The sequence below is a fragment of the Hemicordylus capensis genome, chromosome 3 (genome assembly GCF_027244095.1).
Source record: "Hemicordylus capensis ecotype Gifberg chromosome 3, rHemCap1.1.pri, whole genome shotgun sequence".
NCBI lineage: Eukaryota > Metazoa > Chordata > Lepidosauria > Squamata > Cordylidae > Hemicordylus > Hemicordylus capensis.
Genome location: NC_069659.1, coordinates 136,606,309 through 136,625,864, shown reverse-complemented (window position 1 = coordinate 136,625,864; position 19,556 = coordinate 136,606,309). Strand labels below are relative to the sequence as shown.

The 19,556-nt window shown below is 44.5% G+C and overlaps 1 long non-coding RNA gene across 4 annotated transcripts in view; it reads left to right on the top strand.

Moving 5' to 3' along the window:
* Nucleotides 1-18,380, top strand: part of LOC128350348 (uncharacterized) — a 30,921-nt gene extending 12,541 nt beyond the window's left edge. For 3 of the 4 annotated variants that reach the window (XR_008319278.1, XR_008319276.1, XR_008319275.1), the window contains one exon: nucleotides 15,155-18,380. This is a non-coding gene — a long non-coding RNA (uncharacterized LOC128350348). Of the gene's footprint in view, nucleotides 1-12,314; nucleotides 12,427-15,154 lie in introns of all 4 variants that reach the window. The other variant, XR_008319277.1, reaches the window with a different exon arrangement.
* The last annotated feature ends 1,176 nt before the right edge of the window (nucleotides 18,381-19,556 follow it).

The window sequence follows — 19,556 nt, the reverse complement described above, 5'->3', positions numbered from 1 at the left end:
ATTTGTCATGGTTTTTATAGTTGGTGGTGGTGGGGAGCTTGAGAAAAATACAAACCTTTAGACATTCAATGCTTTTAGCTTGTGTTTCTTTAAATCTAAAAAGTGAGTTCTGATGAGAGGTGTTTCTGAGAGAAAAAACTCTTGAGTGGCAGAGGGCAGTAGCCAACCAAGGAGGAGTTCATCAAATGACCTCATGCTTCTCCTCCAATCACCATGCTGTGGGGAAGGGACTCAGATCCCTTTATTATCCCTGCGTAATTTTTTTGTGTGCTTCTTCAGCTTCTGTTCTGTTTGCTTGTGAGCAATTGTGTGTTAAGGATTGCAGTTGATGGTAGTGTTAGTTCTTCATAGTGGTCCTTGTTATTACACTATAGGTTTCTGCACACACACAGCATGTATCCTGGAACCTTCTTGAGCTAGAATAATATTTGGGCAGTAGCCCTGCCCCCTTTAGTTTACTCACAGCTTCTGACTCCTTGCGAGCAGTTGTGTGTTAAGGATTGCAGTTGCTGGTAGTGTTAGTTTTTGGCCTATTGCTTTTTGCTTGCTTATTGGTTGCAGTTTGCTCTCTTCTTGTCCTGTCTGGTTATTCTTTAGGCCCTTGATTTCAGATTTTCTATGTTCTGTGTGTGTTTGCTTTATTTTATTTTTGTAGATTTACTGCCACTTGCTTTTACCCTGTAGCTTGTTTTTTTGTTGAAGTCTCTCCTCAACCCCTCACCCACTTCTTGTGGCCCCCACCCCCTTCTTAAACAGAGGCGTATCTACAGAAAATAGCGGCCAGGGCAAGCACTGAAATTGCGCCACTGTCCAAACATCTAACGCAAACTTAGAATAAAAACTGCTTTGTTTCAGTAGGGTGGGGGAAAGTAACTTAGAAGGGAAATACAAAAACAAGCCCACATCCCACACAAAATCAGCACAAGTTTCCTGTAAGAATTCAGCAGTAAACTAGGTTTTCCATCAGTCCCTAAAATTGTCACCTCCCTATTGACTGAGCCATCCATGATTGATCCCTACAGGGAGCTGTAGTCCAGCAACATCAGAGGGCACACACATCTACATTACAGTAGAGGTTTTCAAATGTGTGTTTTCAAATGTTTCTCTGATGTTGCTGGACTACAGCTCCCATCATCCACAGCAACAAAAAACCACTGTGGGTGATGGATGTTGTAGTCCAACACCTGGGGACCCATGTCTGAGAACCCCTTGCACTCAACAACCGAGAAACAAAGAAATAATTACTTTGACATTTATTTTTTACATTTGTATTCCACTCTTCTTCTAAGGAACTCTGGGTGGCATATATAGTCTCCCACATTTTAGTCTCAAACTTGAAAGGGGGACGCTCAAAAACCTGATTCCCACATGCACCCTGAAGTAAAAGGTAAAGGTAAAGTGTGCAGTTAAGTCAATTTCTACTCCTGCCGCCCACAGAGCCCTGTTGTTTTCTTTTGGTAGAATACAGGAGGGGTTTACCAACCCTGAAGTGGTACAGTCCAATCTTTCACCTCAGGGCTATACCACATCATTTTAATGAATATGTAGGCTAGATCTGCAGTGGATCCGCCTATCACAAGCTCTTCAGACTTTGAGTAAATATACTTGTAGGGTTTGCATTCTTAACTGTAGCAAAAACTAGTTTTGGTTGTTCTTACAATAAACTCCTTTTGTTAATTAAAACCTCTCTCCCAAGCCTGTTTTCTTGAGTTCAGACACTTGCACAAATTAAAACGATCTCCCCTTTTAAACAAAATTCCTCATATTAGCCCAAACTGGGGGTGTTGACCAATCATCTTCAAGGCAGTTGGATCAATAGCACAGACTGACAAAAGATGGATAACTACATTGTGTAGCGCACACATGTACCCAATTAACACAGTATCACAGTTCCAGACTAAACAAGAAGTCTGGAAGTGCCTTTTTATTCCTTTTGTCTGGAGTGATATTTGAAAAATATTTTTAAAAACAAACAAACTCAAAAGCCATAAAGTGCTGAATAAAACTTCTGATAGTCATACACTGGGATTTTGAAGCTTGTTGGCTTTCCTGAAGATTTACAGAAGCAACTTAGATACATGGGAAGCTGCTTTATACTGAGTCAGACACTCCATCTAGCCAGGCCTCACAGAGGCCATTTGAGCATGCATGGTGGCCTCCAAAATGGCCACGGTGCTGATGTTTGCAGGCCCAAATAAGCCCGAAAATCAGCCTGGGATGGGCTGTGGCTGTAAATTAAGAGGCCGGTGGGGGAGCAGGAACCCTTGCAACCCCCCCCCCCGAGGCCTTTAGGAAGCCCCACAAAGGGGCTACATGTAAAAAAAAAATTTTTTTTTTGCACCATGGCACTGGCACCCCCTCTTCAAGTGGCACCCAGGGCACATGCCCTACCTGCCCTACCCTAGATATGCATCTGTTCTTAAATTTCTTGAAGAAAAGGATTTAATTTCTTTTTAAAAATAAAACATTTTGTGCTCCTGTTTGCTCTGTTCCTTGTGTCTCTGTGTTGAGTGTTGTGTGCTAGGCAAAACACATTTTCAAATCTAAATAAAATATTTATATTCCCTCCCTATTCACGTTAAATCCCTCTTCCCTTCACTAGTCTGTGCAGCAAAGCACCACACACCCCTCCCTGATTATTATCCTATTTTCTTCCTGTTCCTGACTTACCTTCAATCCTACAAGATTATACTTAAGTTTTATATAATAATTTGAAGCTTTATTTTTATCAGTTAGCAAACATAAGAACAGCCCTGATGGATAAGTCCCAATACCTATCTAGTCCAGCATCCTGTTTAACATCCCGGCCCACCAGATGCCTCTGAGAAGCCCACAGGCAAGAGGTGAGCACATGCACTCTCTCTTGCTGTTGCTCCCCTGCAAATGCTATTGAGAAGCATCATGCATCTGAGGCTGGAGGTGGCCTATAGCTACCAGACTAGTAGCCAGTGATAGATCTGTCTTCCATGAATTTGTCTAATCCCCCTTTAAAGCAACCCAAGCTAATGGCATCACCACCTCCTGTGGCAAAGAATTCTACAGATTAATTTTTTAATTATTTTTAAATTTTTTACATTTTATATCTTGCTCTTCCTCTAAGGAGCCCAGAGCGGTGTACTACATACTTAAGTTTCTCCTCACAACAACTCTGTGAAGTAGGTTAGGCTGAGAGAGAAGTGACTGGCCCAGAGTCACCCAGCAAGTATCATGGCTGAATGTGGATTTGAACAGGGGTCTCCCCAGTCCTAGTCCAGCACTCTAACCACTACACCATGCTGGCTCAGTATTTACTCAGCCCATTATGAGCTGGTTGAAAAAGTTCTTACTTTTGTTGGTCCTAAATTTCTTGGCCTTCAATTTCATGGGATTCTAGGGTGAGAAAGGGAGAAAAAATTTCTCTCTGTCCACTCTCTCTACTCCATGCATAATTTTATACACCTTTGTCATGTCTCCCCACAGTAGCCTTTTTTCTAAATCAAAACGCCCCAAGTGCTGTAGCCTTGCCTCATAAGGAAAGTGCTCCAGTCCCTGATCATCTTGGTTGCCCTCTTCAGCACCTTTTCCAGTCCTGCAATGCCCTCCTTAACACATGGTGACCAAAACTTTATGCAGTACTCCAAATGTGGCTGCACCATACATTTGTATACAGGCATTGTAATATGAGAATTTTTATTTAGAAACCCCTTCCTATTGATCCCTAGCATGGAATCTGCCTTTTTCACAGCTGCTGCACACTGAGTCGACACTTTTGACGAGCAGACCACCATGACCCCAAGATTTCTCTCCAGATCCGTCACCGACAGCTCAGAACTCATCAGTATATATGTGAAATTGGGTTTTTTTTGCCACAATATGCATCACTTTGCACTTGCTTACATTGAACCACATCTGCCATTTTGTCACCTACTCACCCAGTTTGGAGAGTTCCTTGTGGAGCTCCTCACAATCTGTTTTGGATTTCACTACACTAAATAGTTTAGTATCATCTGCAAATTTGGCCACTTCACTGCTTACCCCAACATAAAAGAGCACTGGTCCCAGTACAGATCCGTGGGTCCCACTTATTACTTTGCTCCATTTTTAAAAATCTCCATTTATTCCCTCTGTTTCCTGTCCTTCAACCAGTTACCAGTCCACACATGAACCTGTCCCCTTATCCCACGATAGCTAAGTTTACTCAAAAGCCTTTGGTGAGAAATTTTGTCCAAAGCTTTTTGGAATTCCAAGTATATTATTTCAGCCAGATCACCATTATCCACATGCCTGTTAACTCTCTCAAAGAACTCAAAAAGGCTAGTGAGGCAAGACTTTCCCTTGCAGAAGCCATGCTGGTTCTCCTTCAGCAAGGCCTTTTCTTCTATATGTTTAACAATTTTGTCCTTAATATGCTTTCCATCAATTTTCCTGGCACCAAAGTTAAGCTGACTGGCCTGTAATTTCCTGGATCCCGCCCCCTTTTTGAAAATTGGAGTTATGTTGGCTACTTACTTACCAGTCGTCTGGTACAGAGCCTGATTGTAGGGACAAGTTACATATTTTTGCTAGGAGATCGGCCATTTCACATTTGAGTTCCTTCAGAACTCTTGGATGGATTCCATCTGGCCCTGGTGATTTGTTAATTTTTAGTTTTTCAAGACAGTTTAAAACATCTTCTCTCGTCCCTTCAAATTGGCCCAGTTCCTCAGGCTCCAAGCCTGAAAAGCTCAGTTCTGGAGTGTGTATTGTCAGTATGTCATGTCCTCCATCATGAAGACAGATGCAAAGATCTCTTTCAGATGCAAAAAACTCTCTGCAATCTCCTTATCCATCCCTTTCACATCCTCATCATCTAAGGGTCCAACTACTTCCCTGGAAGGTTTTCTGCTTCTGATATATTTAAATAAGTTTTTGTTATTGCCCTTGGCACTTCTAGCTATATGCTCGTCAAACTCTTTTTGCATCCCTTATTATCTCCTTGCATTTCTTTTGCAAGAGTTTATGTTCCTTCCTCTTTTCTTCATTTGGGCACAGCTTCCATTTCTTCTTCCCTTTTATAGCTTCCCTGACTCTACTTGTTTGCCATGCTGGTGTCCTCTTGAACTTGGTGATACCTTTCCTCCTTTTTGGTATACATTCCAACTGAGCTTCTAGTATTGTGGTTTTAAATGTTCCATGCTTTCTGGTGTGTTTTGACCCTCCTGTCTTTCCCTTTCAGTTTCCTTTTTACCAGTCTCCTCATTTTTTGAGAAGTTTCCTCTTCTGAAGTTCAACCACCTGTGTTGGACTTCCTTGGCAATGCTCCATGCACATATTAACTGAATTGGATCACACTGTGGTCACTGTTCCCCACCTGGTCCTGGGCCTCTCTGTGAATACCCACAGTCAAATTTGCCCAGTCTATGTGAGGTAATTGAAGTCATCCATTATTACAGTTCTGTCTCTCTTTTACACCTGATTTGTTTCTCAAACTCCAGGTTGCTCTCAGCATTTTGATCTGGAGTGCCATAGCACATCTCTGGTAACACATTTCCTTTCAGTTCTCAGATGGTCACCCATAATGATTCTGTGGAGGACTCTGATCCTCCTAGGTTTCCTAGCTTGTTGGGTTCTATCCCTTCTTTAATATATAGTGTTACTCCAACCCCAATCCTCCCTTCCCTGTCCTTTCTGTAAAGTTTGTATCCAGGAATAACAATGTCCCACTAGTTCCCACCATTCCACCAGGTTTCCATTATGCCCACTATATCTATGTTTTCATTAAGAACCAAGTTCTCCAATTCACCCATCTTTGCTCAGACGCTTCTGGCATTGGTATATAAACACCTGTGCGCCAAGTCTTGTACCTGGTGTTGGTGTGTAGTATCTCCCTTATTTGACCTTTTTATCTTTTTGACCAGCTGTCATGTGTTTACATCTGCTCTACTCCTGGTTCTACTCTGTCTCCTTTTGTTTTATCTAAAATGTTTGCATTTTTGATGCAAACATGATTTTTTGAGTGGATGTTTGCAAAATCCCCTCGCGCTTTAGGGGATTTTGCTTGCTGAACCAGATGCTCTGCAGTTCCTGTCAGCAATCCTCCAGGCGTCATTTTAAAAGCTACTCTGTGACTATTTGATTTTAAGCACCATCAGTCTGGTTCCATCTTGGTTCAAGTGGAGCCCACCCATTTTGTACTGGATTTGCTTGCCCCAAAATGTATCCAAGTGCCTAACAAATCTATACCCCTCCTCCCAGTACCACCATCTCATCCACACGTTGAGACCCCTCATCTCTGTCTCTCTCGTTGGCCCTGCCTGTGGAACAGGTAGCACTTCAGAGAATGCTACCTTGGGGTTCCTGGACTTTAGTATGCTACCTAGGAGCCTAAATTTGGCTTCCAGGACATGTTAAAGAAACTGACCATGTGTTGTTTGGTTGGAACACCCAGTATTTGGGCTTATGTGGGGAATTAACTGTTAAAGGGGTCAGCTTCACCCATTTTAATTTGTACAAATGTTTGAACTTAAGAAATGACTGGATTCGAGACAAGGATATAGTTTCAAAATTTTTAAAAAAGAATTTATTAAAATTAAAGGGGGTACAGGAAAAGAATGGCATGATTAGAGCAATAAAAATGTACTAAGCAATTTAACCACAATGAGGCATTTATAACTTAAGGAGCAATAAAGCACGTTTCTAAATAACAATGAGGCATTTTAGCTTAAGGTCTAATTGTATAAGTTTCCCAGGTGGGCAAGAGAAAGATGTTAAGAGAGGGGGAAGGGGGAAGTTTGAAAATAAGTTATAGATTGGGGTCCTGAGAACTGGACAACTGCTATACTATACCTGTCTCTAGGCAACTGGGCTTCAAGCAGCTAGAGACTCATGTCCTTCGGGGACAGTGAGAGCAGTGGGGTTGCAAGGATTTGTATAAGGAGGGATACCCACGAAAATGGCTTCTCCGTGGATCCAGCTTCCTATAGGTGTGAGGCAACCTGGGTGGGTTGGCACAAGGACCGATCCAGATAGTGATTTCAAGCTCTTTGTAGGTTGCAAGAGAGCATATGGAATGCTCAATAGGGTCCCAAGTATAGCATACGAGGGAGCAAAAAGGTGGCTTGATATTTTGATTGTGGAACTATTTTATTATTTTATATTTTATATTATTTTAAATGTTTTGTGAACTTCCTTGAGAATCACCTTTAATGAAAGGTGGTATAAAAATCTAACAATAAATCAATCAATAAATCTTAGAAAAGACTAGCCTTAATAAACTTACCTTGTCCCGTCCCCCTGCCGCTTTTTCTTATTGATTTATTTATTTGCTTGCTTACTTATTTTAATTAATTAATTAATTAATTAATTAATTAATTAACACATTTATATACTGCCCAAAATGCAAGTCTCTGGATGGTTTACAACAAAACAATTAAAAACAACAGATAAAAAGATTAAAACATTACAACAATTTAAAATTTAAAATGTTAAAACGTTTTAACATTAAAACTTTTAACTTACGTGCATTCATGCTCCTTGAGGAAAGAAAAACAAAAATGTGCTGCCTCCCCTGGTCTGAGCCTTATCTTTTTTGAGCAGCCTTGTCTATTGCCAAAATGCGGGGAGAAATGGGTGCTACAGGCTTACTCAAAAATAATCCCACGTACTGCTTCTGCCCCACACTGCTCTAAATATCCACCTGGCTTTCCCAATATGTCTCCCCATCCCCACCTTCTCTTAGAGTTGATGTACCATCATTAAAGAGGCATTGCAGCTGCAAGAGAATCTAATTGCTTGCTCCCGCTGCTGATGTCAGACTACTGGCAAGATGGTGCATTGTCCCCTCTGCTTCTGGCTCCCAGGAGTGATGGAGGGGTGTGACAAAATGGGGGTAACTCTGTGCTCTCCAGTTATCTACTCTCAATAGAGAGATTGCTCTGACCCCCAACACTGCTCCTTCAAGGTAGGCTGTCCCCAGGAGAAGATTGATCTAAAGCCACTGACCTGGCTTAGACATGGCTTCAACAACCTAGAACTATATGGCTTGGGACTTACAGACACTGTACAGCCAGAGTCCCCACAACCCAGTCCTAGACGACAGTTTATTATTCAGAAACACTGATCAGTAGTGAATGACCTTATGAGGTACCTGGGGAAGAGTTCTGCAAGTAACCTTCCAGAACCTGTTAAATCAGACTGAAGCCACTTCTAAGTATGTGAACTTGGAAGCAGGGGCTGTGTGGATCAGGGGCTGCGCGGCCCCCAGAAGTTCCAGGATGAGTGAGTGCATGGGGCATCCTAGAGAGACCCTCTAGCCTGGGAGGCTGCTTGCATCCTCCTGGTTGGGGGTCTACTTGTGTGTTGCCATGTGCTGTGGCGACATACGAGCAAAAAGAGGAAGTTAATGGAGCGCTCACTCTGTTAACCTCGTCTAATGGCAGGGGTATTTATGGAGGCTAGCTGCCAGGAGCTGCGCGGCTCCCGTTGCAGCACACAATCACCCAAAAGCAGGCTAGGCTCCCTTAGCCCACTTTTGGGCAATCGTGAGAATAGCCTAAGTGTACCTTGATGTAATGCTGGACGATCCAGGATAGAGGTTTTCCTTCCATACTAGAGGTCCCTGCTCCTTAATGAGCTGAACTAACATGTCTAAGCTGAATCCAGTTTGAGCTAGTTATCTACTGTGAAAAAGGCTTAGGCCTGTAGCTTGATGGGCCTGTCCCTTCAATAACAAAAGTAAGAAATTGTTGAGCTAAGATGGAGATCTGCATTTCATCACATTGGGGATCTAGGAACAGGCCAGAAGACTCACTTGATCAGGGGTGGAGGGAGGCACTGGACTCCTCTGTGAGAATGACAAGCTGTGGATGCTCAATATCCTTTGGTTATTGAGGGTGTTCTTTGGGACTGGGAGCCATCATGGCTGGGGTGTGCCCTCCTTCCTCTCCTCTGAAAGGGTCTACTATGGGCTGGAGTATGGGTGATTGACACATGCCACACCACATATTTCAGGAGCATGCAGAGAGTGTGCAATGGCTGTCCTGACGGGTAGGGTGGTTAGCCGCAGAGCTATTTCCTCTTTACAAAAGTGTGCTCCAAACAGCTAGGTCCTGGGCAGGACTGGAGATTAGACACCCCAAACACAGAGCACCAGTTACAAAAATAAAAAAAGTTGTTCTAGTAAGAACTAATCAGCCTACTTTCCTTTCACTGTCTCTACATCTGGACTAAATTTGGTGCAAATTGAGTTCCACGTTAGATCTCTTGTGCCTCAAATGTTCATTTGTCTGCTATCTTGGATCGAGGTGGGTGGCATCATTATAAACTGTGCCATTGAGGTGTCCCTGTGTGTCATTCACTACAGCTGTTCCAAATTTGGTTCAAATCACTTAGACAGTCCTCAAGTTAGTGTATTTGTGCCTCAAATGTTTATGTGACCACCATTTTGGATCGGGGTTGGTGACATCACAAATATCACCATTGGAGCATTCCTATGTGTCCATTCAGCTGTAGCAAATTTGGTTCAAATCAGTTATTGTCCAAATGTTAGTATATTTGTGCCTCAAAAGTTTACGTGTCTGCCATCTTGTATTGGGGTATATTACATTGTCACACTCTCCACCGTTGAGTTGTCCCTATGTGTCCCTCCAGCTGTTGCAAATTTGGTTCAAATCAGTTAAGCAGTTCACAAGTTAGTATATTTGTGCCTCGAAAGTTTATTTTTCCGCCATCTTGAATCAGGGTGGATGACATCATCACAAACTATACCACTGAGGTGTCCCTGTGTGTCACTCACTACAACTGCAACTAGTTTGATTCAAATCAGACAGTCCACAAGTTAGCCCACTAGTGTCTCAAATGTTCACAGGTCCGCAATCTTGAATTGGGGTAAATGATATCATCATACACCACACCATTAGGGCATCCCTATGTGTCCCTACAGCTGTAACAAATTTGGTTCAAATCGGTTAAGCGGGTCACAAGTTAGCCCACCTGCGCTTCACAAGTTTATGCCAACTTGAATCAATGTGGTTGATATGATCACAAACTATGCTATTGAGGTGTCCCTGTGTGTCACTCACTGCAACTGTACCCAGTCTGGTTCAAATGGAGGGCCTTCTCTGTGGCTGTGGCCTTCTCTGTGGCTGTGGAATGCACTCCCAGCAGAAATTTGTAATCTTAATTCCTTACTGACCTTCAAGAGAGCCCTAAAAACCCATCTGTCTGGCCTGGCCTTTCAGGGTTTTTAATTAGTTTTAATTGTTTTAATGATAACCTGGTTTTCAGGGTTTTAATTGTTATGATAGTTTAATTGTTTTTTAAGATTTTTTTTTAATTGGCGTTAATATTTATATCTCTGTTTTAATTGTTATTGGTTTTATGGTTTCTGTTTTTAATTATAAACCACCCTGAGCCATTTCGGAAGGGCAGTATAAAAATCGAATAAGTAAGTACATACATACATACATACATAAATGGATTAGGTAGTCCACAAATTAGCCCACTTGCACCTCAGATGTTCACATGGCTGCCATTTTGAACTGGAGTGGATGGCATCATCACACACCATGCCATTAGGGCATCCCTATGTGTCCCTGCAGCTGTAGCAAATTTGGTTCAAATTGGTTAAGCGGTTCACAAGTTAGCCCACTTGCACCTTAAAGGTTTATGTGTCCACCATCTTGAATTAGGGTGGATGACATCATCAGTAACTATACCATTGAGGTATTCCTGTGTGTCACTCACTGCAACTCTACCTAATTTGGTTTAAATTGGGTAGACAGTCCACAAATTAGCCCGCTTACGCCTCAGATGTGCATGCGGCCGCCATTGTGAACTGGAGTGGATGACATCATCACACATCATGCCATTTGGGCATCCTTATATGTCCTTACAGCTGTAGCAAATTTAGTTCAAATCATTTAGGCAGTTCACAAGTTAGCTCACTTATGCCTCAAAAGTTTACGTGTCCACCATCTTGGATTGGGGTGGATGACATCATCACAAACTACACTGTTGAAGTGTCCCTATGTGTCCCTACAACTGTACCCAATTTGGTTCATATTGGTCTCGGCATTGCAAAGTTGATAGGGCAGGAAGGACAAACGGACACACACAGAATGCTGGGTGATCTCATAAGCCTACTGGAAAGTAGGCTAAAAAGTGATTTATTTTGCCAAAGGGGTAAGAGCCTGGGTTTGAAAAAGAGTGGTGGAGAGAGAAGTTACAACACCACAGATTAAACCAAATATAATAAAGAACCTACGTAGCCTGAACTCGAAGATCCTTGTGGCCTGCTCCAGGAGTAAAGCAAAGTTACATGTTATATCTAACATGTAGCCTTGCCTACTTCACAGAGTTGTTGTGAGGAGAAACTTAAGTATGTAGTACACCGCTCTGGGCTCCTTGGAGGAAGAGTGGGATATAAAATGTAAAAATAAATAAATATCTCCAAGCGGGATACAGGCACTCCCGGGGCAGGGCCTAGTTAATCCCACCCTGCTCTGCAGGGTGTCCAAGGTTTTGACTAACTTTTCACTAAATGAGGGAAGTTGCAGACTATAGGAGCTAGAGCTTTACCCTCAGTGTGTGCAAGGATTTCATTACAGAGAGGTTTACACTCACCAGAAAAAAGACACTCAAAGCTACTCCTCCCCGCTGGTTGAGATTCAGAGAGGATAGAACCCGGGGAGTGACTGGCGGCTGGCAGCACCGGTTGGAGGTCTGGGGCTGAGAATGTTCCATTTGAAGTTGTGGCAGTTGGTGTCAGGGAGGGTTGGCTCCGTTGGTCCCACACAGCTGATGGGAAGAAATGAAATCTGAACAATACCTATCGGAGGCAATGAACTGAGTTCTACATCACTGGGAAGTGTAAGTTATGGGAAGACTAATCACCAGGAATACTTAAGAAAGAATAAAAACAAAATTAGGTGGTGGAGGCCGGAGTAGTAACCTATAAATAGTTCTCCTAATCAGGATAAGAGGCATAAGAGTTCTCCAATAATTTCTACACACCTGATCCCTGTCCTTCTCCTGAAGACCTGCTCATCCACCTGCTGCTGCGGTCTTGCTTCAGGACTGACTTCTATTGATTTTACTCGAAGAAGAGCAGCTGGGTCCTTGCTGTCTGGCTTAATGGGTCTTAGGAAGCCCAGACACTCTTGAAGTCATCTCCAAGCCTTGTTCTCAGAAAAGTTCTGTTTGTGGGCCAAGACAAGAGACACTTTCCTGGCCAGCTATCAGTAGGACTATGGAGACGGCAAGGTTTCTCACACTCCACCCTTAATTAAAAAATGCTATTACAAAGCAACAGTGAGAGAAATAGTTTCAGGACCATTGATCTCTTTCCCCATTGTTAGTTCTGCTGCTACCTACAAACCTGGATTTTCCAAAGAACACACACCTTTTACATGGACTGCTACCTGAAATGAGTCAAAGGCACTGCAAAACATACCTGATCTTTCCCAAGAGGTAATATTGTGCAGTTTGGCTACAAATAAGCTTCTCCCCTGCCAGTGACTGAGCTGCTGCATGGGTGATTTCTTGTTCTGCACTTGCAGATGATGTAGTAGTTGATGGATGTGACAAGCAGATCAAAGCTGAAGCCTATCCAGGGTATTTAAGAGTACATCCTCTTTTGTTATGAATCTTGTTGCCTATTAAGTCTGTCAAAGGAGGTTTGTCTGAGTATGCCGCCAGCACTCCTGGGCACTTTCCAGATTACCTACTCAACAGCAGCAAAATGTTTTGGTTAAGGCAAATCGCATTCTAAATGTAAATAGAGAAGGGCCCAGCAGGGGGAGCAGTCTCATGAAAACTAACAACCAGAAAATACAGCAACCTTTTTACACCTGACATACAATGTTTTAGCAATAAATTGCAGTGATTAAATCTGAAACAAGGCATAGATTATAGGAATGACACCCTGCTGTCCGCATAGGGACCGCGGTGTTACAACACAGGAAGTGCGGAAGCACATTTCGGAGATACGTTGTGACCCCTATGCAGGGTCTAATCTAGAAAGCTCCCTGGTGGCAACTCAAAGACAAGCCTTCTCTGTAGTTGCCCCAGGACTGTGTAACACCCTCCCTGTTGAGATTAGAGCTGCTCCATCCCTGATGGCTTTCAGGAAACAACTGAAGACACATCTCTTCAGCCAGGCTTTTGGATGAATTTTACTGATGTGTTGTTTTAATTTGAATTTTATATATGTTCTAAAGTTGTTTTTGAATTTTCGGTTGTTTTTAATTTTTGTAAACTGCCTTGAGATTTCTGTAATTGGTGGCCTATCTATCTATCTATCTATCTATCTATCTATCTATCTATCACATTTTTATACCACCCAAAACGCAAGTTATCTGGGCGGTTTACAAGACAATAAAAACCAATAAAAAGATTAACACATTAAAATTTATAATGTTAAAACTATTAAAACACAATTAAAACACAGTTAAAACAATGTCTAATTAAAAGCCTGGGTGAACAAATGCATCTTGACTGCCTTTTAAAAAGTTGTAAGATATGGGGAGGCTCTTATTTCAGCAGGAAGCATGTTCCAAAGCCTCGGGGCAGCAATGGAGAAGGCCTGTCCCCGAGTAGCCACCAGACGATCCAGTGGCAACTGCAGACAAACCTCTCCAGATGATCTCAGTGGGCGGTGTGGTTCATAGCAAAGAAGGCGTTCTCTTAAATACCCAGGGCCCAAGCTGTTTAGGGCTTTCTAGGTTATAACCAAAACCTTGTACTTTGCCCAGAAACTTATCGGCAGCCAGTGTAGATCTTTTAAGATGGGAGTGATATGGTCTCTCCGAGATGACCCAGAGACCAATCTGGTGACTGCATTCTGGACTAACTGCAGTTTCCGGACTATGTACAAAGGCAGCCCCACATAGAGCGCATTGCAGTAGTCAAGTCTGGAGATGACCTGCAGATGTACTACTGTTCTGAGGTCATTTATCTCAAGAAACAGACACAGCTGGCGAATCAGCTGAAGGTGATAAAAGGCACTTCTGGCCACTGCCTCAACTTGGGATACCAGGGAGAGTTATGTGTCCAGAAGCACCCCCAGACTACGTACCTGTTCCTTCTGGGGAAGTTTGACCCCATCCAGAACAGGCAGATCAAAATCATCTCCCAACCCCACACAATGAGGCTCATGATCACGGAAAAGAGCTTCTATGGGGTTTGCGAGGAGAGCGGGTTAAGCCCACTCTCCTCGCAGACGACCAGCCAGTCTGCTCTGGGTGGCCGCAGCTGCCGCCCACACAACTGCCGGCTCCATGATGGAGCTGGTGGGGGCTGGGAGGATTGGGGGCTGCGCGGCCCCCGGAAGCTCCAGTATGCCCTGTGCGAGCACGCAGGGCATACCAGAGAGACCCCTGGAGAAAGGAGGCAGCTTTTTGCGTCCCTTCCGAGGGTCTACTCATGAGTAGCTGCAGCGCGGAGCTGTGCCATGGCTACCCATGATCCAAAATACCAGGTTTGTGGAGCACTCCCCCAGTTTAAGGGGAGGGTTTTTTTGGCGGGTTAACCGCCAGGAGGCAACCGGACTCACCTGCAAGCCCGGTGGCTCCCATGATCAGCCGAAATCGGGCTAGGCTCCCCTAGCCCGATTTCGGCTGATCGTGGGAATAGCCTCAGTAAGTACCTCCATCTTATCTGGATTCAGCCTCTGCTAGTTACCTTTCATCCATCCCATCACTGCCTCTAGGCAGGCATTTAGGGAGGTTATGTCTTCTCCTAATGATGCTGACATGGAGAAATAGATTTGGGTGTCATTAGCATACTGATAACACCCTGCACCAAATCTGATGATCTCTCCCAGTGTTTTCATGTAGATGTTAAACAACATTGGAGACAATACGGAGCCCTAAGGGACACCATACCAAAGTTCAGTTTTTGAAGAATAGTCCGTGAGGTTCCATCTGGAATCTGCCCGAGAGATAAGAGTGGAACCACTGCAAAGCAGTGCCTCCCACCCCCAACCCCCTCAGATGCCCCAGAAGGTATTAAACAACCCAACAAAATATTCAGAAATTCTTGAAGTATCAGTGCATCCAGCATTTACATAATATATACAGGCAGCCCCTTTTGCTGGCATTGCCTCTCTCATTTATGATTAGGAGATCATTTCTACACTTCATATTGATGCCGAGTGTACCCACATCTAACAGAAATGTTTGTATATATTTTGTTGCAGATCCTACAGCAAACTGGCAGAAGACAAGCAAAGCAGCAAGAACAAGAACAAGAACTGGGCACCAATAGCAGGCCAAGGGGGGAGCGCTTAGTGGGCAAGAAAGAAGAGACAGAGGTCTGGATGGAGAGCCCTCATTCAAATTCCAGGACAGACTCTGAATGCCAAGAGTAGTCCCATCTAACAGAGTGATCTTTTTGATCTACATACAGAAAAGATGCTGCTGGGAAATGGGCTGGCCTGTGGATGGCCTGCACCCCTAGCCATGGCCTCTGGGAAAGATCATATGGTCACTCTTCCAAAGAGCATAAGGTCGGGATCCTAGTGCTTAATTTTAAGTATTATCAGTGGGCCAGGCTTGGGAAGAGAAGTCCCAAGGGAAAAGACCTCTTATCAGAGCAAGGCAGAAGAGGAAAGATCTAGTGGAGGTGCTCCAGCAGCCTGGATGTTGGGGTAGTTGGCAGAACCTGGCCAGAGATGCTGGTACCTCGCCCCCCAAGGGTCTCTGTATGGCTTACACACAAAGCCATGACCCTTGGGAAGGTTGGATAATGGCTCTATCCTTGGGAATGTCTGTAAAAACGATGTCAATTTTCAAAGGCGTGGCTTCGGCAGAGAGCGTGGTGGTGGTGGTTTGGCCACTGAGTCTAGCGGTGGATTTCCCTCGGAGTAAGGGTCTGGCTCCTTGGAGGGATTAGTGCTATGATGGTCAACACTGGCAATAGATCGCTCCTTTGCTGACCAGATGGATGTTGCTATGAAGATGGAAGTGGCCTAGGCAGAGGCTTTCCCATTAGGGTCAGGGTCTTCTTTCCTGGAATTGTGCTGGAATATGGTATTGGAGGAACCTTCTTATTAAGTAGGGCAGAAAGATTGTTCTTCCCTCGTGGTTAGAAGACATGCCCAGACTTGATCGGGTTCAAAGCCAGACTCCTTGTGGGGAACTGCTTGCAAAGATTCAGCTTCTGGAATGAGAAGTCCTATTTTCTCCAGTCAGTTGCTGTGGATTAGAACCCTAGTGTTCTTTTTTGAGTGACATCAATAGCCCTAAAGGGTAGGCCCCAGCTATGAGGTCTCCCCCCATGACTAGACAGAAGACCTAGCAGAGGCATTTCAGCAGCCCAGATGATGGTTTATTGTGTGGTATGCAGACCCAAGGGGTTGCTACCATAAGATTAGCTCATCTCCGTAAGGCTTGCACCGGAAGCCATAGCCCTTGGGAAGGATTAGATGGGTGCTGTTCCTGAGGGCATGGCTTCATCAGGTAGTATGGTGGTGATGGTTTGGCCAGAGAGTTGGAGACTACACTAAATCATAGCTTGCTATCAGTAAACATGTTCCCAGTGGCCCATTCTCAGAGTAGGTCAAGCTAGGCTCACAGAGTGGCCAATCTCAGAGCTCATGGGTCAAGCTCCTTCTCAGCTCCCCTCCAGCAGCCCAGATGATGACGTTTTGGGTGGTGATCTTCCACTGCTGCTGCCTTTCCTCCAAGGGATTCCCACCGGATGATCAGCCAGTCTCTCTAAAACCTGCACCTGAAGCCATAGCCCTTGGGAAGGTTTTGATGGTGGTTCTTTCCAGGGGCATGGCTTCAGCAGGGAGAATGGTGGTGTTGGTTTGGCCACATTGCTGGAGACTAACAGTGGATGTCCCCAGGAGCATGAGTCTGGTTCTGGCTTTGGCATTGACTTGGGCCCTAGCGCTTTGATAGTCAGTACTGGCAATGGGTTGAGCATCTGCCAAGCAGATAGATCTTGCCATAAAGATGGCAAAGGCTTTGGCAGAGGGCTCACCATTGGGGTCAGGATCATCTTCCCCGATGAAGTGATCTGGAGAAGAAATGTCTCCCTAGACAGGCAAGAGAAACAGTTCTCCCCCAGTGAGAAGAAGTCCTGCCCAGCCTCCCCAAGGTCCATAGTCAGGTTGCTCCTGGTGATGGGCTGCAATCTTCTGGCAGCATCCACCGCAGCTTTCAGCTTCCTTCTGGGGAGTCTGCACTCCCCCAGGTGGGGAAGGGGTCTCACCCCAGAAGGCACACTTCCACCTGGTACATTGGCCAGACAAAGACCAGCTTTGGGGATCTCCCCCAAAGTAGGTACACATACCTCATCTTTTTTCATTTACTCCGCATTCTGAAGAGGTTTAGTAGAAGAAGCTGCTTTTCCACTGTGGTTAAATTCCTGGTCCATAAGAGTAGGCTGAAGAAAAGTGGGTGTATATCAGTCATTTCCCCAATCTCCAGCACTTGTCCTGACCCTCTCACCACTTGCGACAGGTCTGAGGTTGGAGGAACACACTAGCTCAAGTACTAGGTCCACAAGGATAGGCTGAGAAGACCTATTTATGTCTTTTCTCCAGTCTCCAGCACTTGTCCAGACCCTCTTGCTACTTGCCGCAAGTCTGAGGCTTGAAGACCATGCTGCTCTTTGATATTTAGCAATGGCAATGGGCCGAGCCTCTGCAGAGCAGATGGATGTTGCCATGAAGATGTCAGAGACTTTGGCAGGGGTTATCCCATTGGGGTCAGTATCATCTGCCTGAAGAAATCTGGGCAAGAACCATCTCCTGGACAGGCCAGAAAAAGGCTCCTCCCCAGTGGGAAGAAGCCCTGCCTAGACTCCCTAAGGTTCAGAGCCAGGTTGCTCCTGGGGATGGGCTGCAATGTTCTGGCAGGATCCACCGCAGCCCCTAGCTTCCTTCTGAGGAGTTCTTCCCTCCAGGCAGAAAATCAAGAAATGTGGCTGTTCCATATATTCCTCTAGGGGCCTTTTCTGCCCACTACCTTCAGGCTGCTGGCAATAAAAGAGTTTTCTTGACCCTCAGTCTGAATGGAAGATGGAGGAAAGACTGCTAGGTTGGAACAAATCCTGACTTTCTGCACTGTGTCTAACTGTGTGTCAGTTAAGAACAAGAAGATGGAGAGCATTGCCTGGTTGTCTTAAAACATGTTAACACGTTTCCTCCCCTAAAAGGGCATAAACATTTGTTTTAGGAGTGAAGATGAACATGTTTGTGAATTATGCGCTGTCCTTTTATATGGCTTGACTCTGAATAGACTAGGTGCCAACCTTGTTGCTCAAAGTGTTTTCATATCCTTCCATTTGTAGCAGACATGACACCTCAATTGGTTTTGTTCTTGAACATAATCAAAATATATGTCTTTTCTGCATCGGTTGTCATTGAGTTCCACACATCAACTGGCAAAATAAACCACAAAGGCTATGCACTATTTTCTGTTTGCTATTAGTTATCATTCTTCAGTTTCGGGGGGGAAATCTTATTTTGGATTTCCACTCCCACGTACGTAAAGGTGGGTGAGCAAGCAAACAAACCACTGCACTCCCTGTTCCCTACACTCTAGTATACAATATCTCCACAAGTATGCCTCATCAGTTATGATATTTATATTATTAATAAACATATGACACAAGCTGGAAAACTACCCCCAAATGAATGTGTTTTCTAGGGTGCGGTGGTTTCTGTCCCATTCCCATTATTAGTCAATTGGGATTTTTCCTCCACTCCTGCTGCACCGTCAGGAGGACCCTCTTCCATGCGGGCAGCAGCTCTGGATGCCCTGCCTAGGCATAGGCAGGCACAGAGGACATCAACGCTGAGCTTATGGTGCAGCGCTACCTGATAGAAGCTGTGGAGGAGGAGACCTGCGATCCCCTGGTTTATTGGGTGGCAGACATGGCCAGATCTGTTTACAGTTGCTTGGGTACAGCTGTTGTGCCCACCCACCAGTGTTCCAAGCGAGAGGGTATTCTCATGGATGGGCGATGTGACTACCCACCGCACTTGCTTGGACCCTGATTTGGTGGAGCAGTTACTGTTCCTAAAGGTAAACCTCCTAGAGTTGGGATTCCCCAGGTTGCTCATTGAGTGAGAGGACTTCCTTCCTTCCTTCCTTCCTTCTTCCTTTATTTTAATGTTCTCAACTTTACATTATTTTATTCGGGATGCTTGTCACCTGTCTGTGTCAAGTTCATGTTTTTGTATTTTTAACCTGACTGTAGTTTGATTTTGCTCAGTAGAGCCCTAGTGTTCTGTTCTCCTTAGTACGTGGTCCTGGAGTTACTGACTGTCTAAATTTCGCTTTCATTCCAGCTCCTACTGGTTACTTGTGCAAACCCTTCAGTGTGTGGGTGTTGCTTCTTCAATGTTTTGCTTTAAGTTTGCTCTCTGGAACTCTGCCTGTCCACTGGGCCATGTTGAAAACTCCTTTCAGCCTTTTTGCTTTTACTGTATCTCTGTGCACTCCCTGGGACTCCTCGCATGCCAGCAGGGAGGCCCCATGTCTGTTTTTGCTGTGCCAGACTCCAGAGCTCCTGAGTTAGCATTCTATCAGCACTGCCTTCACCTTGCTTTCTGCTGCAGTTCCTTGGCTTCACTTTGTGCTTGC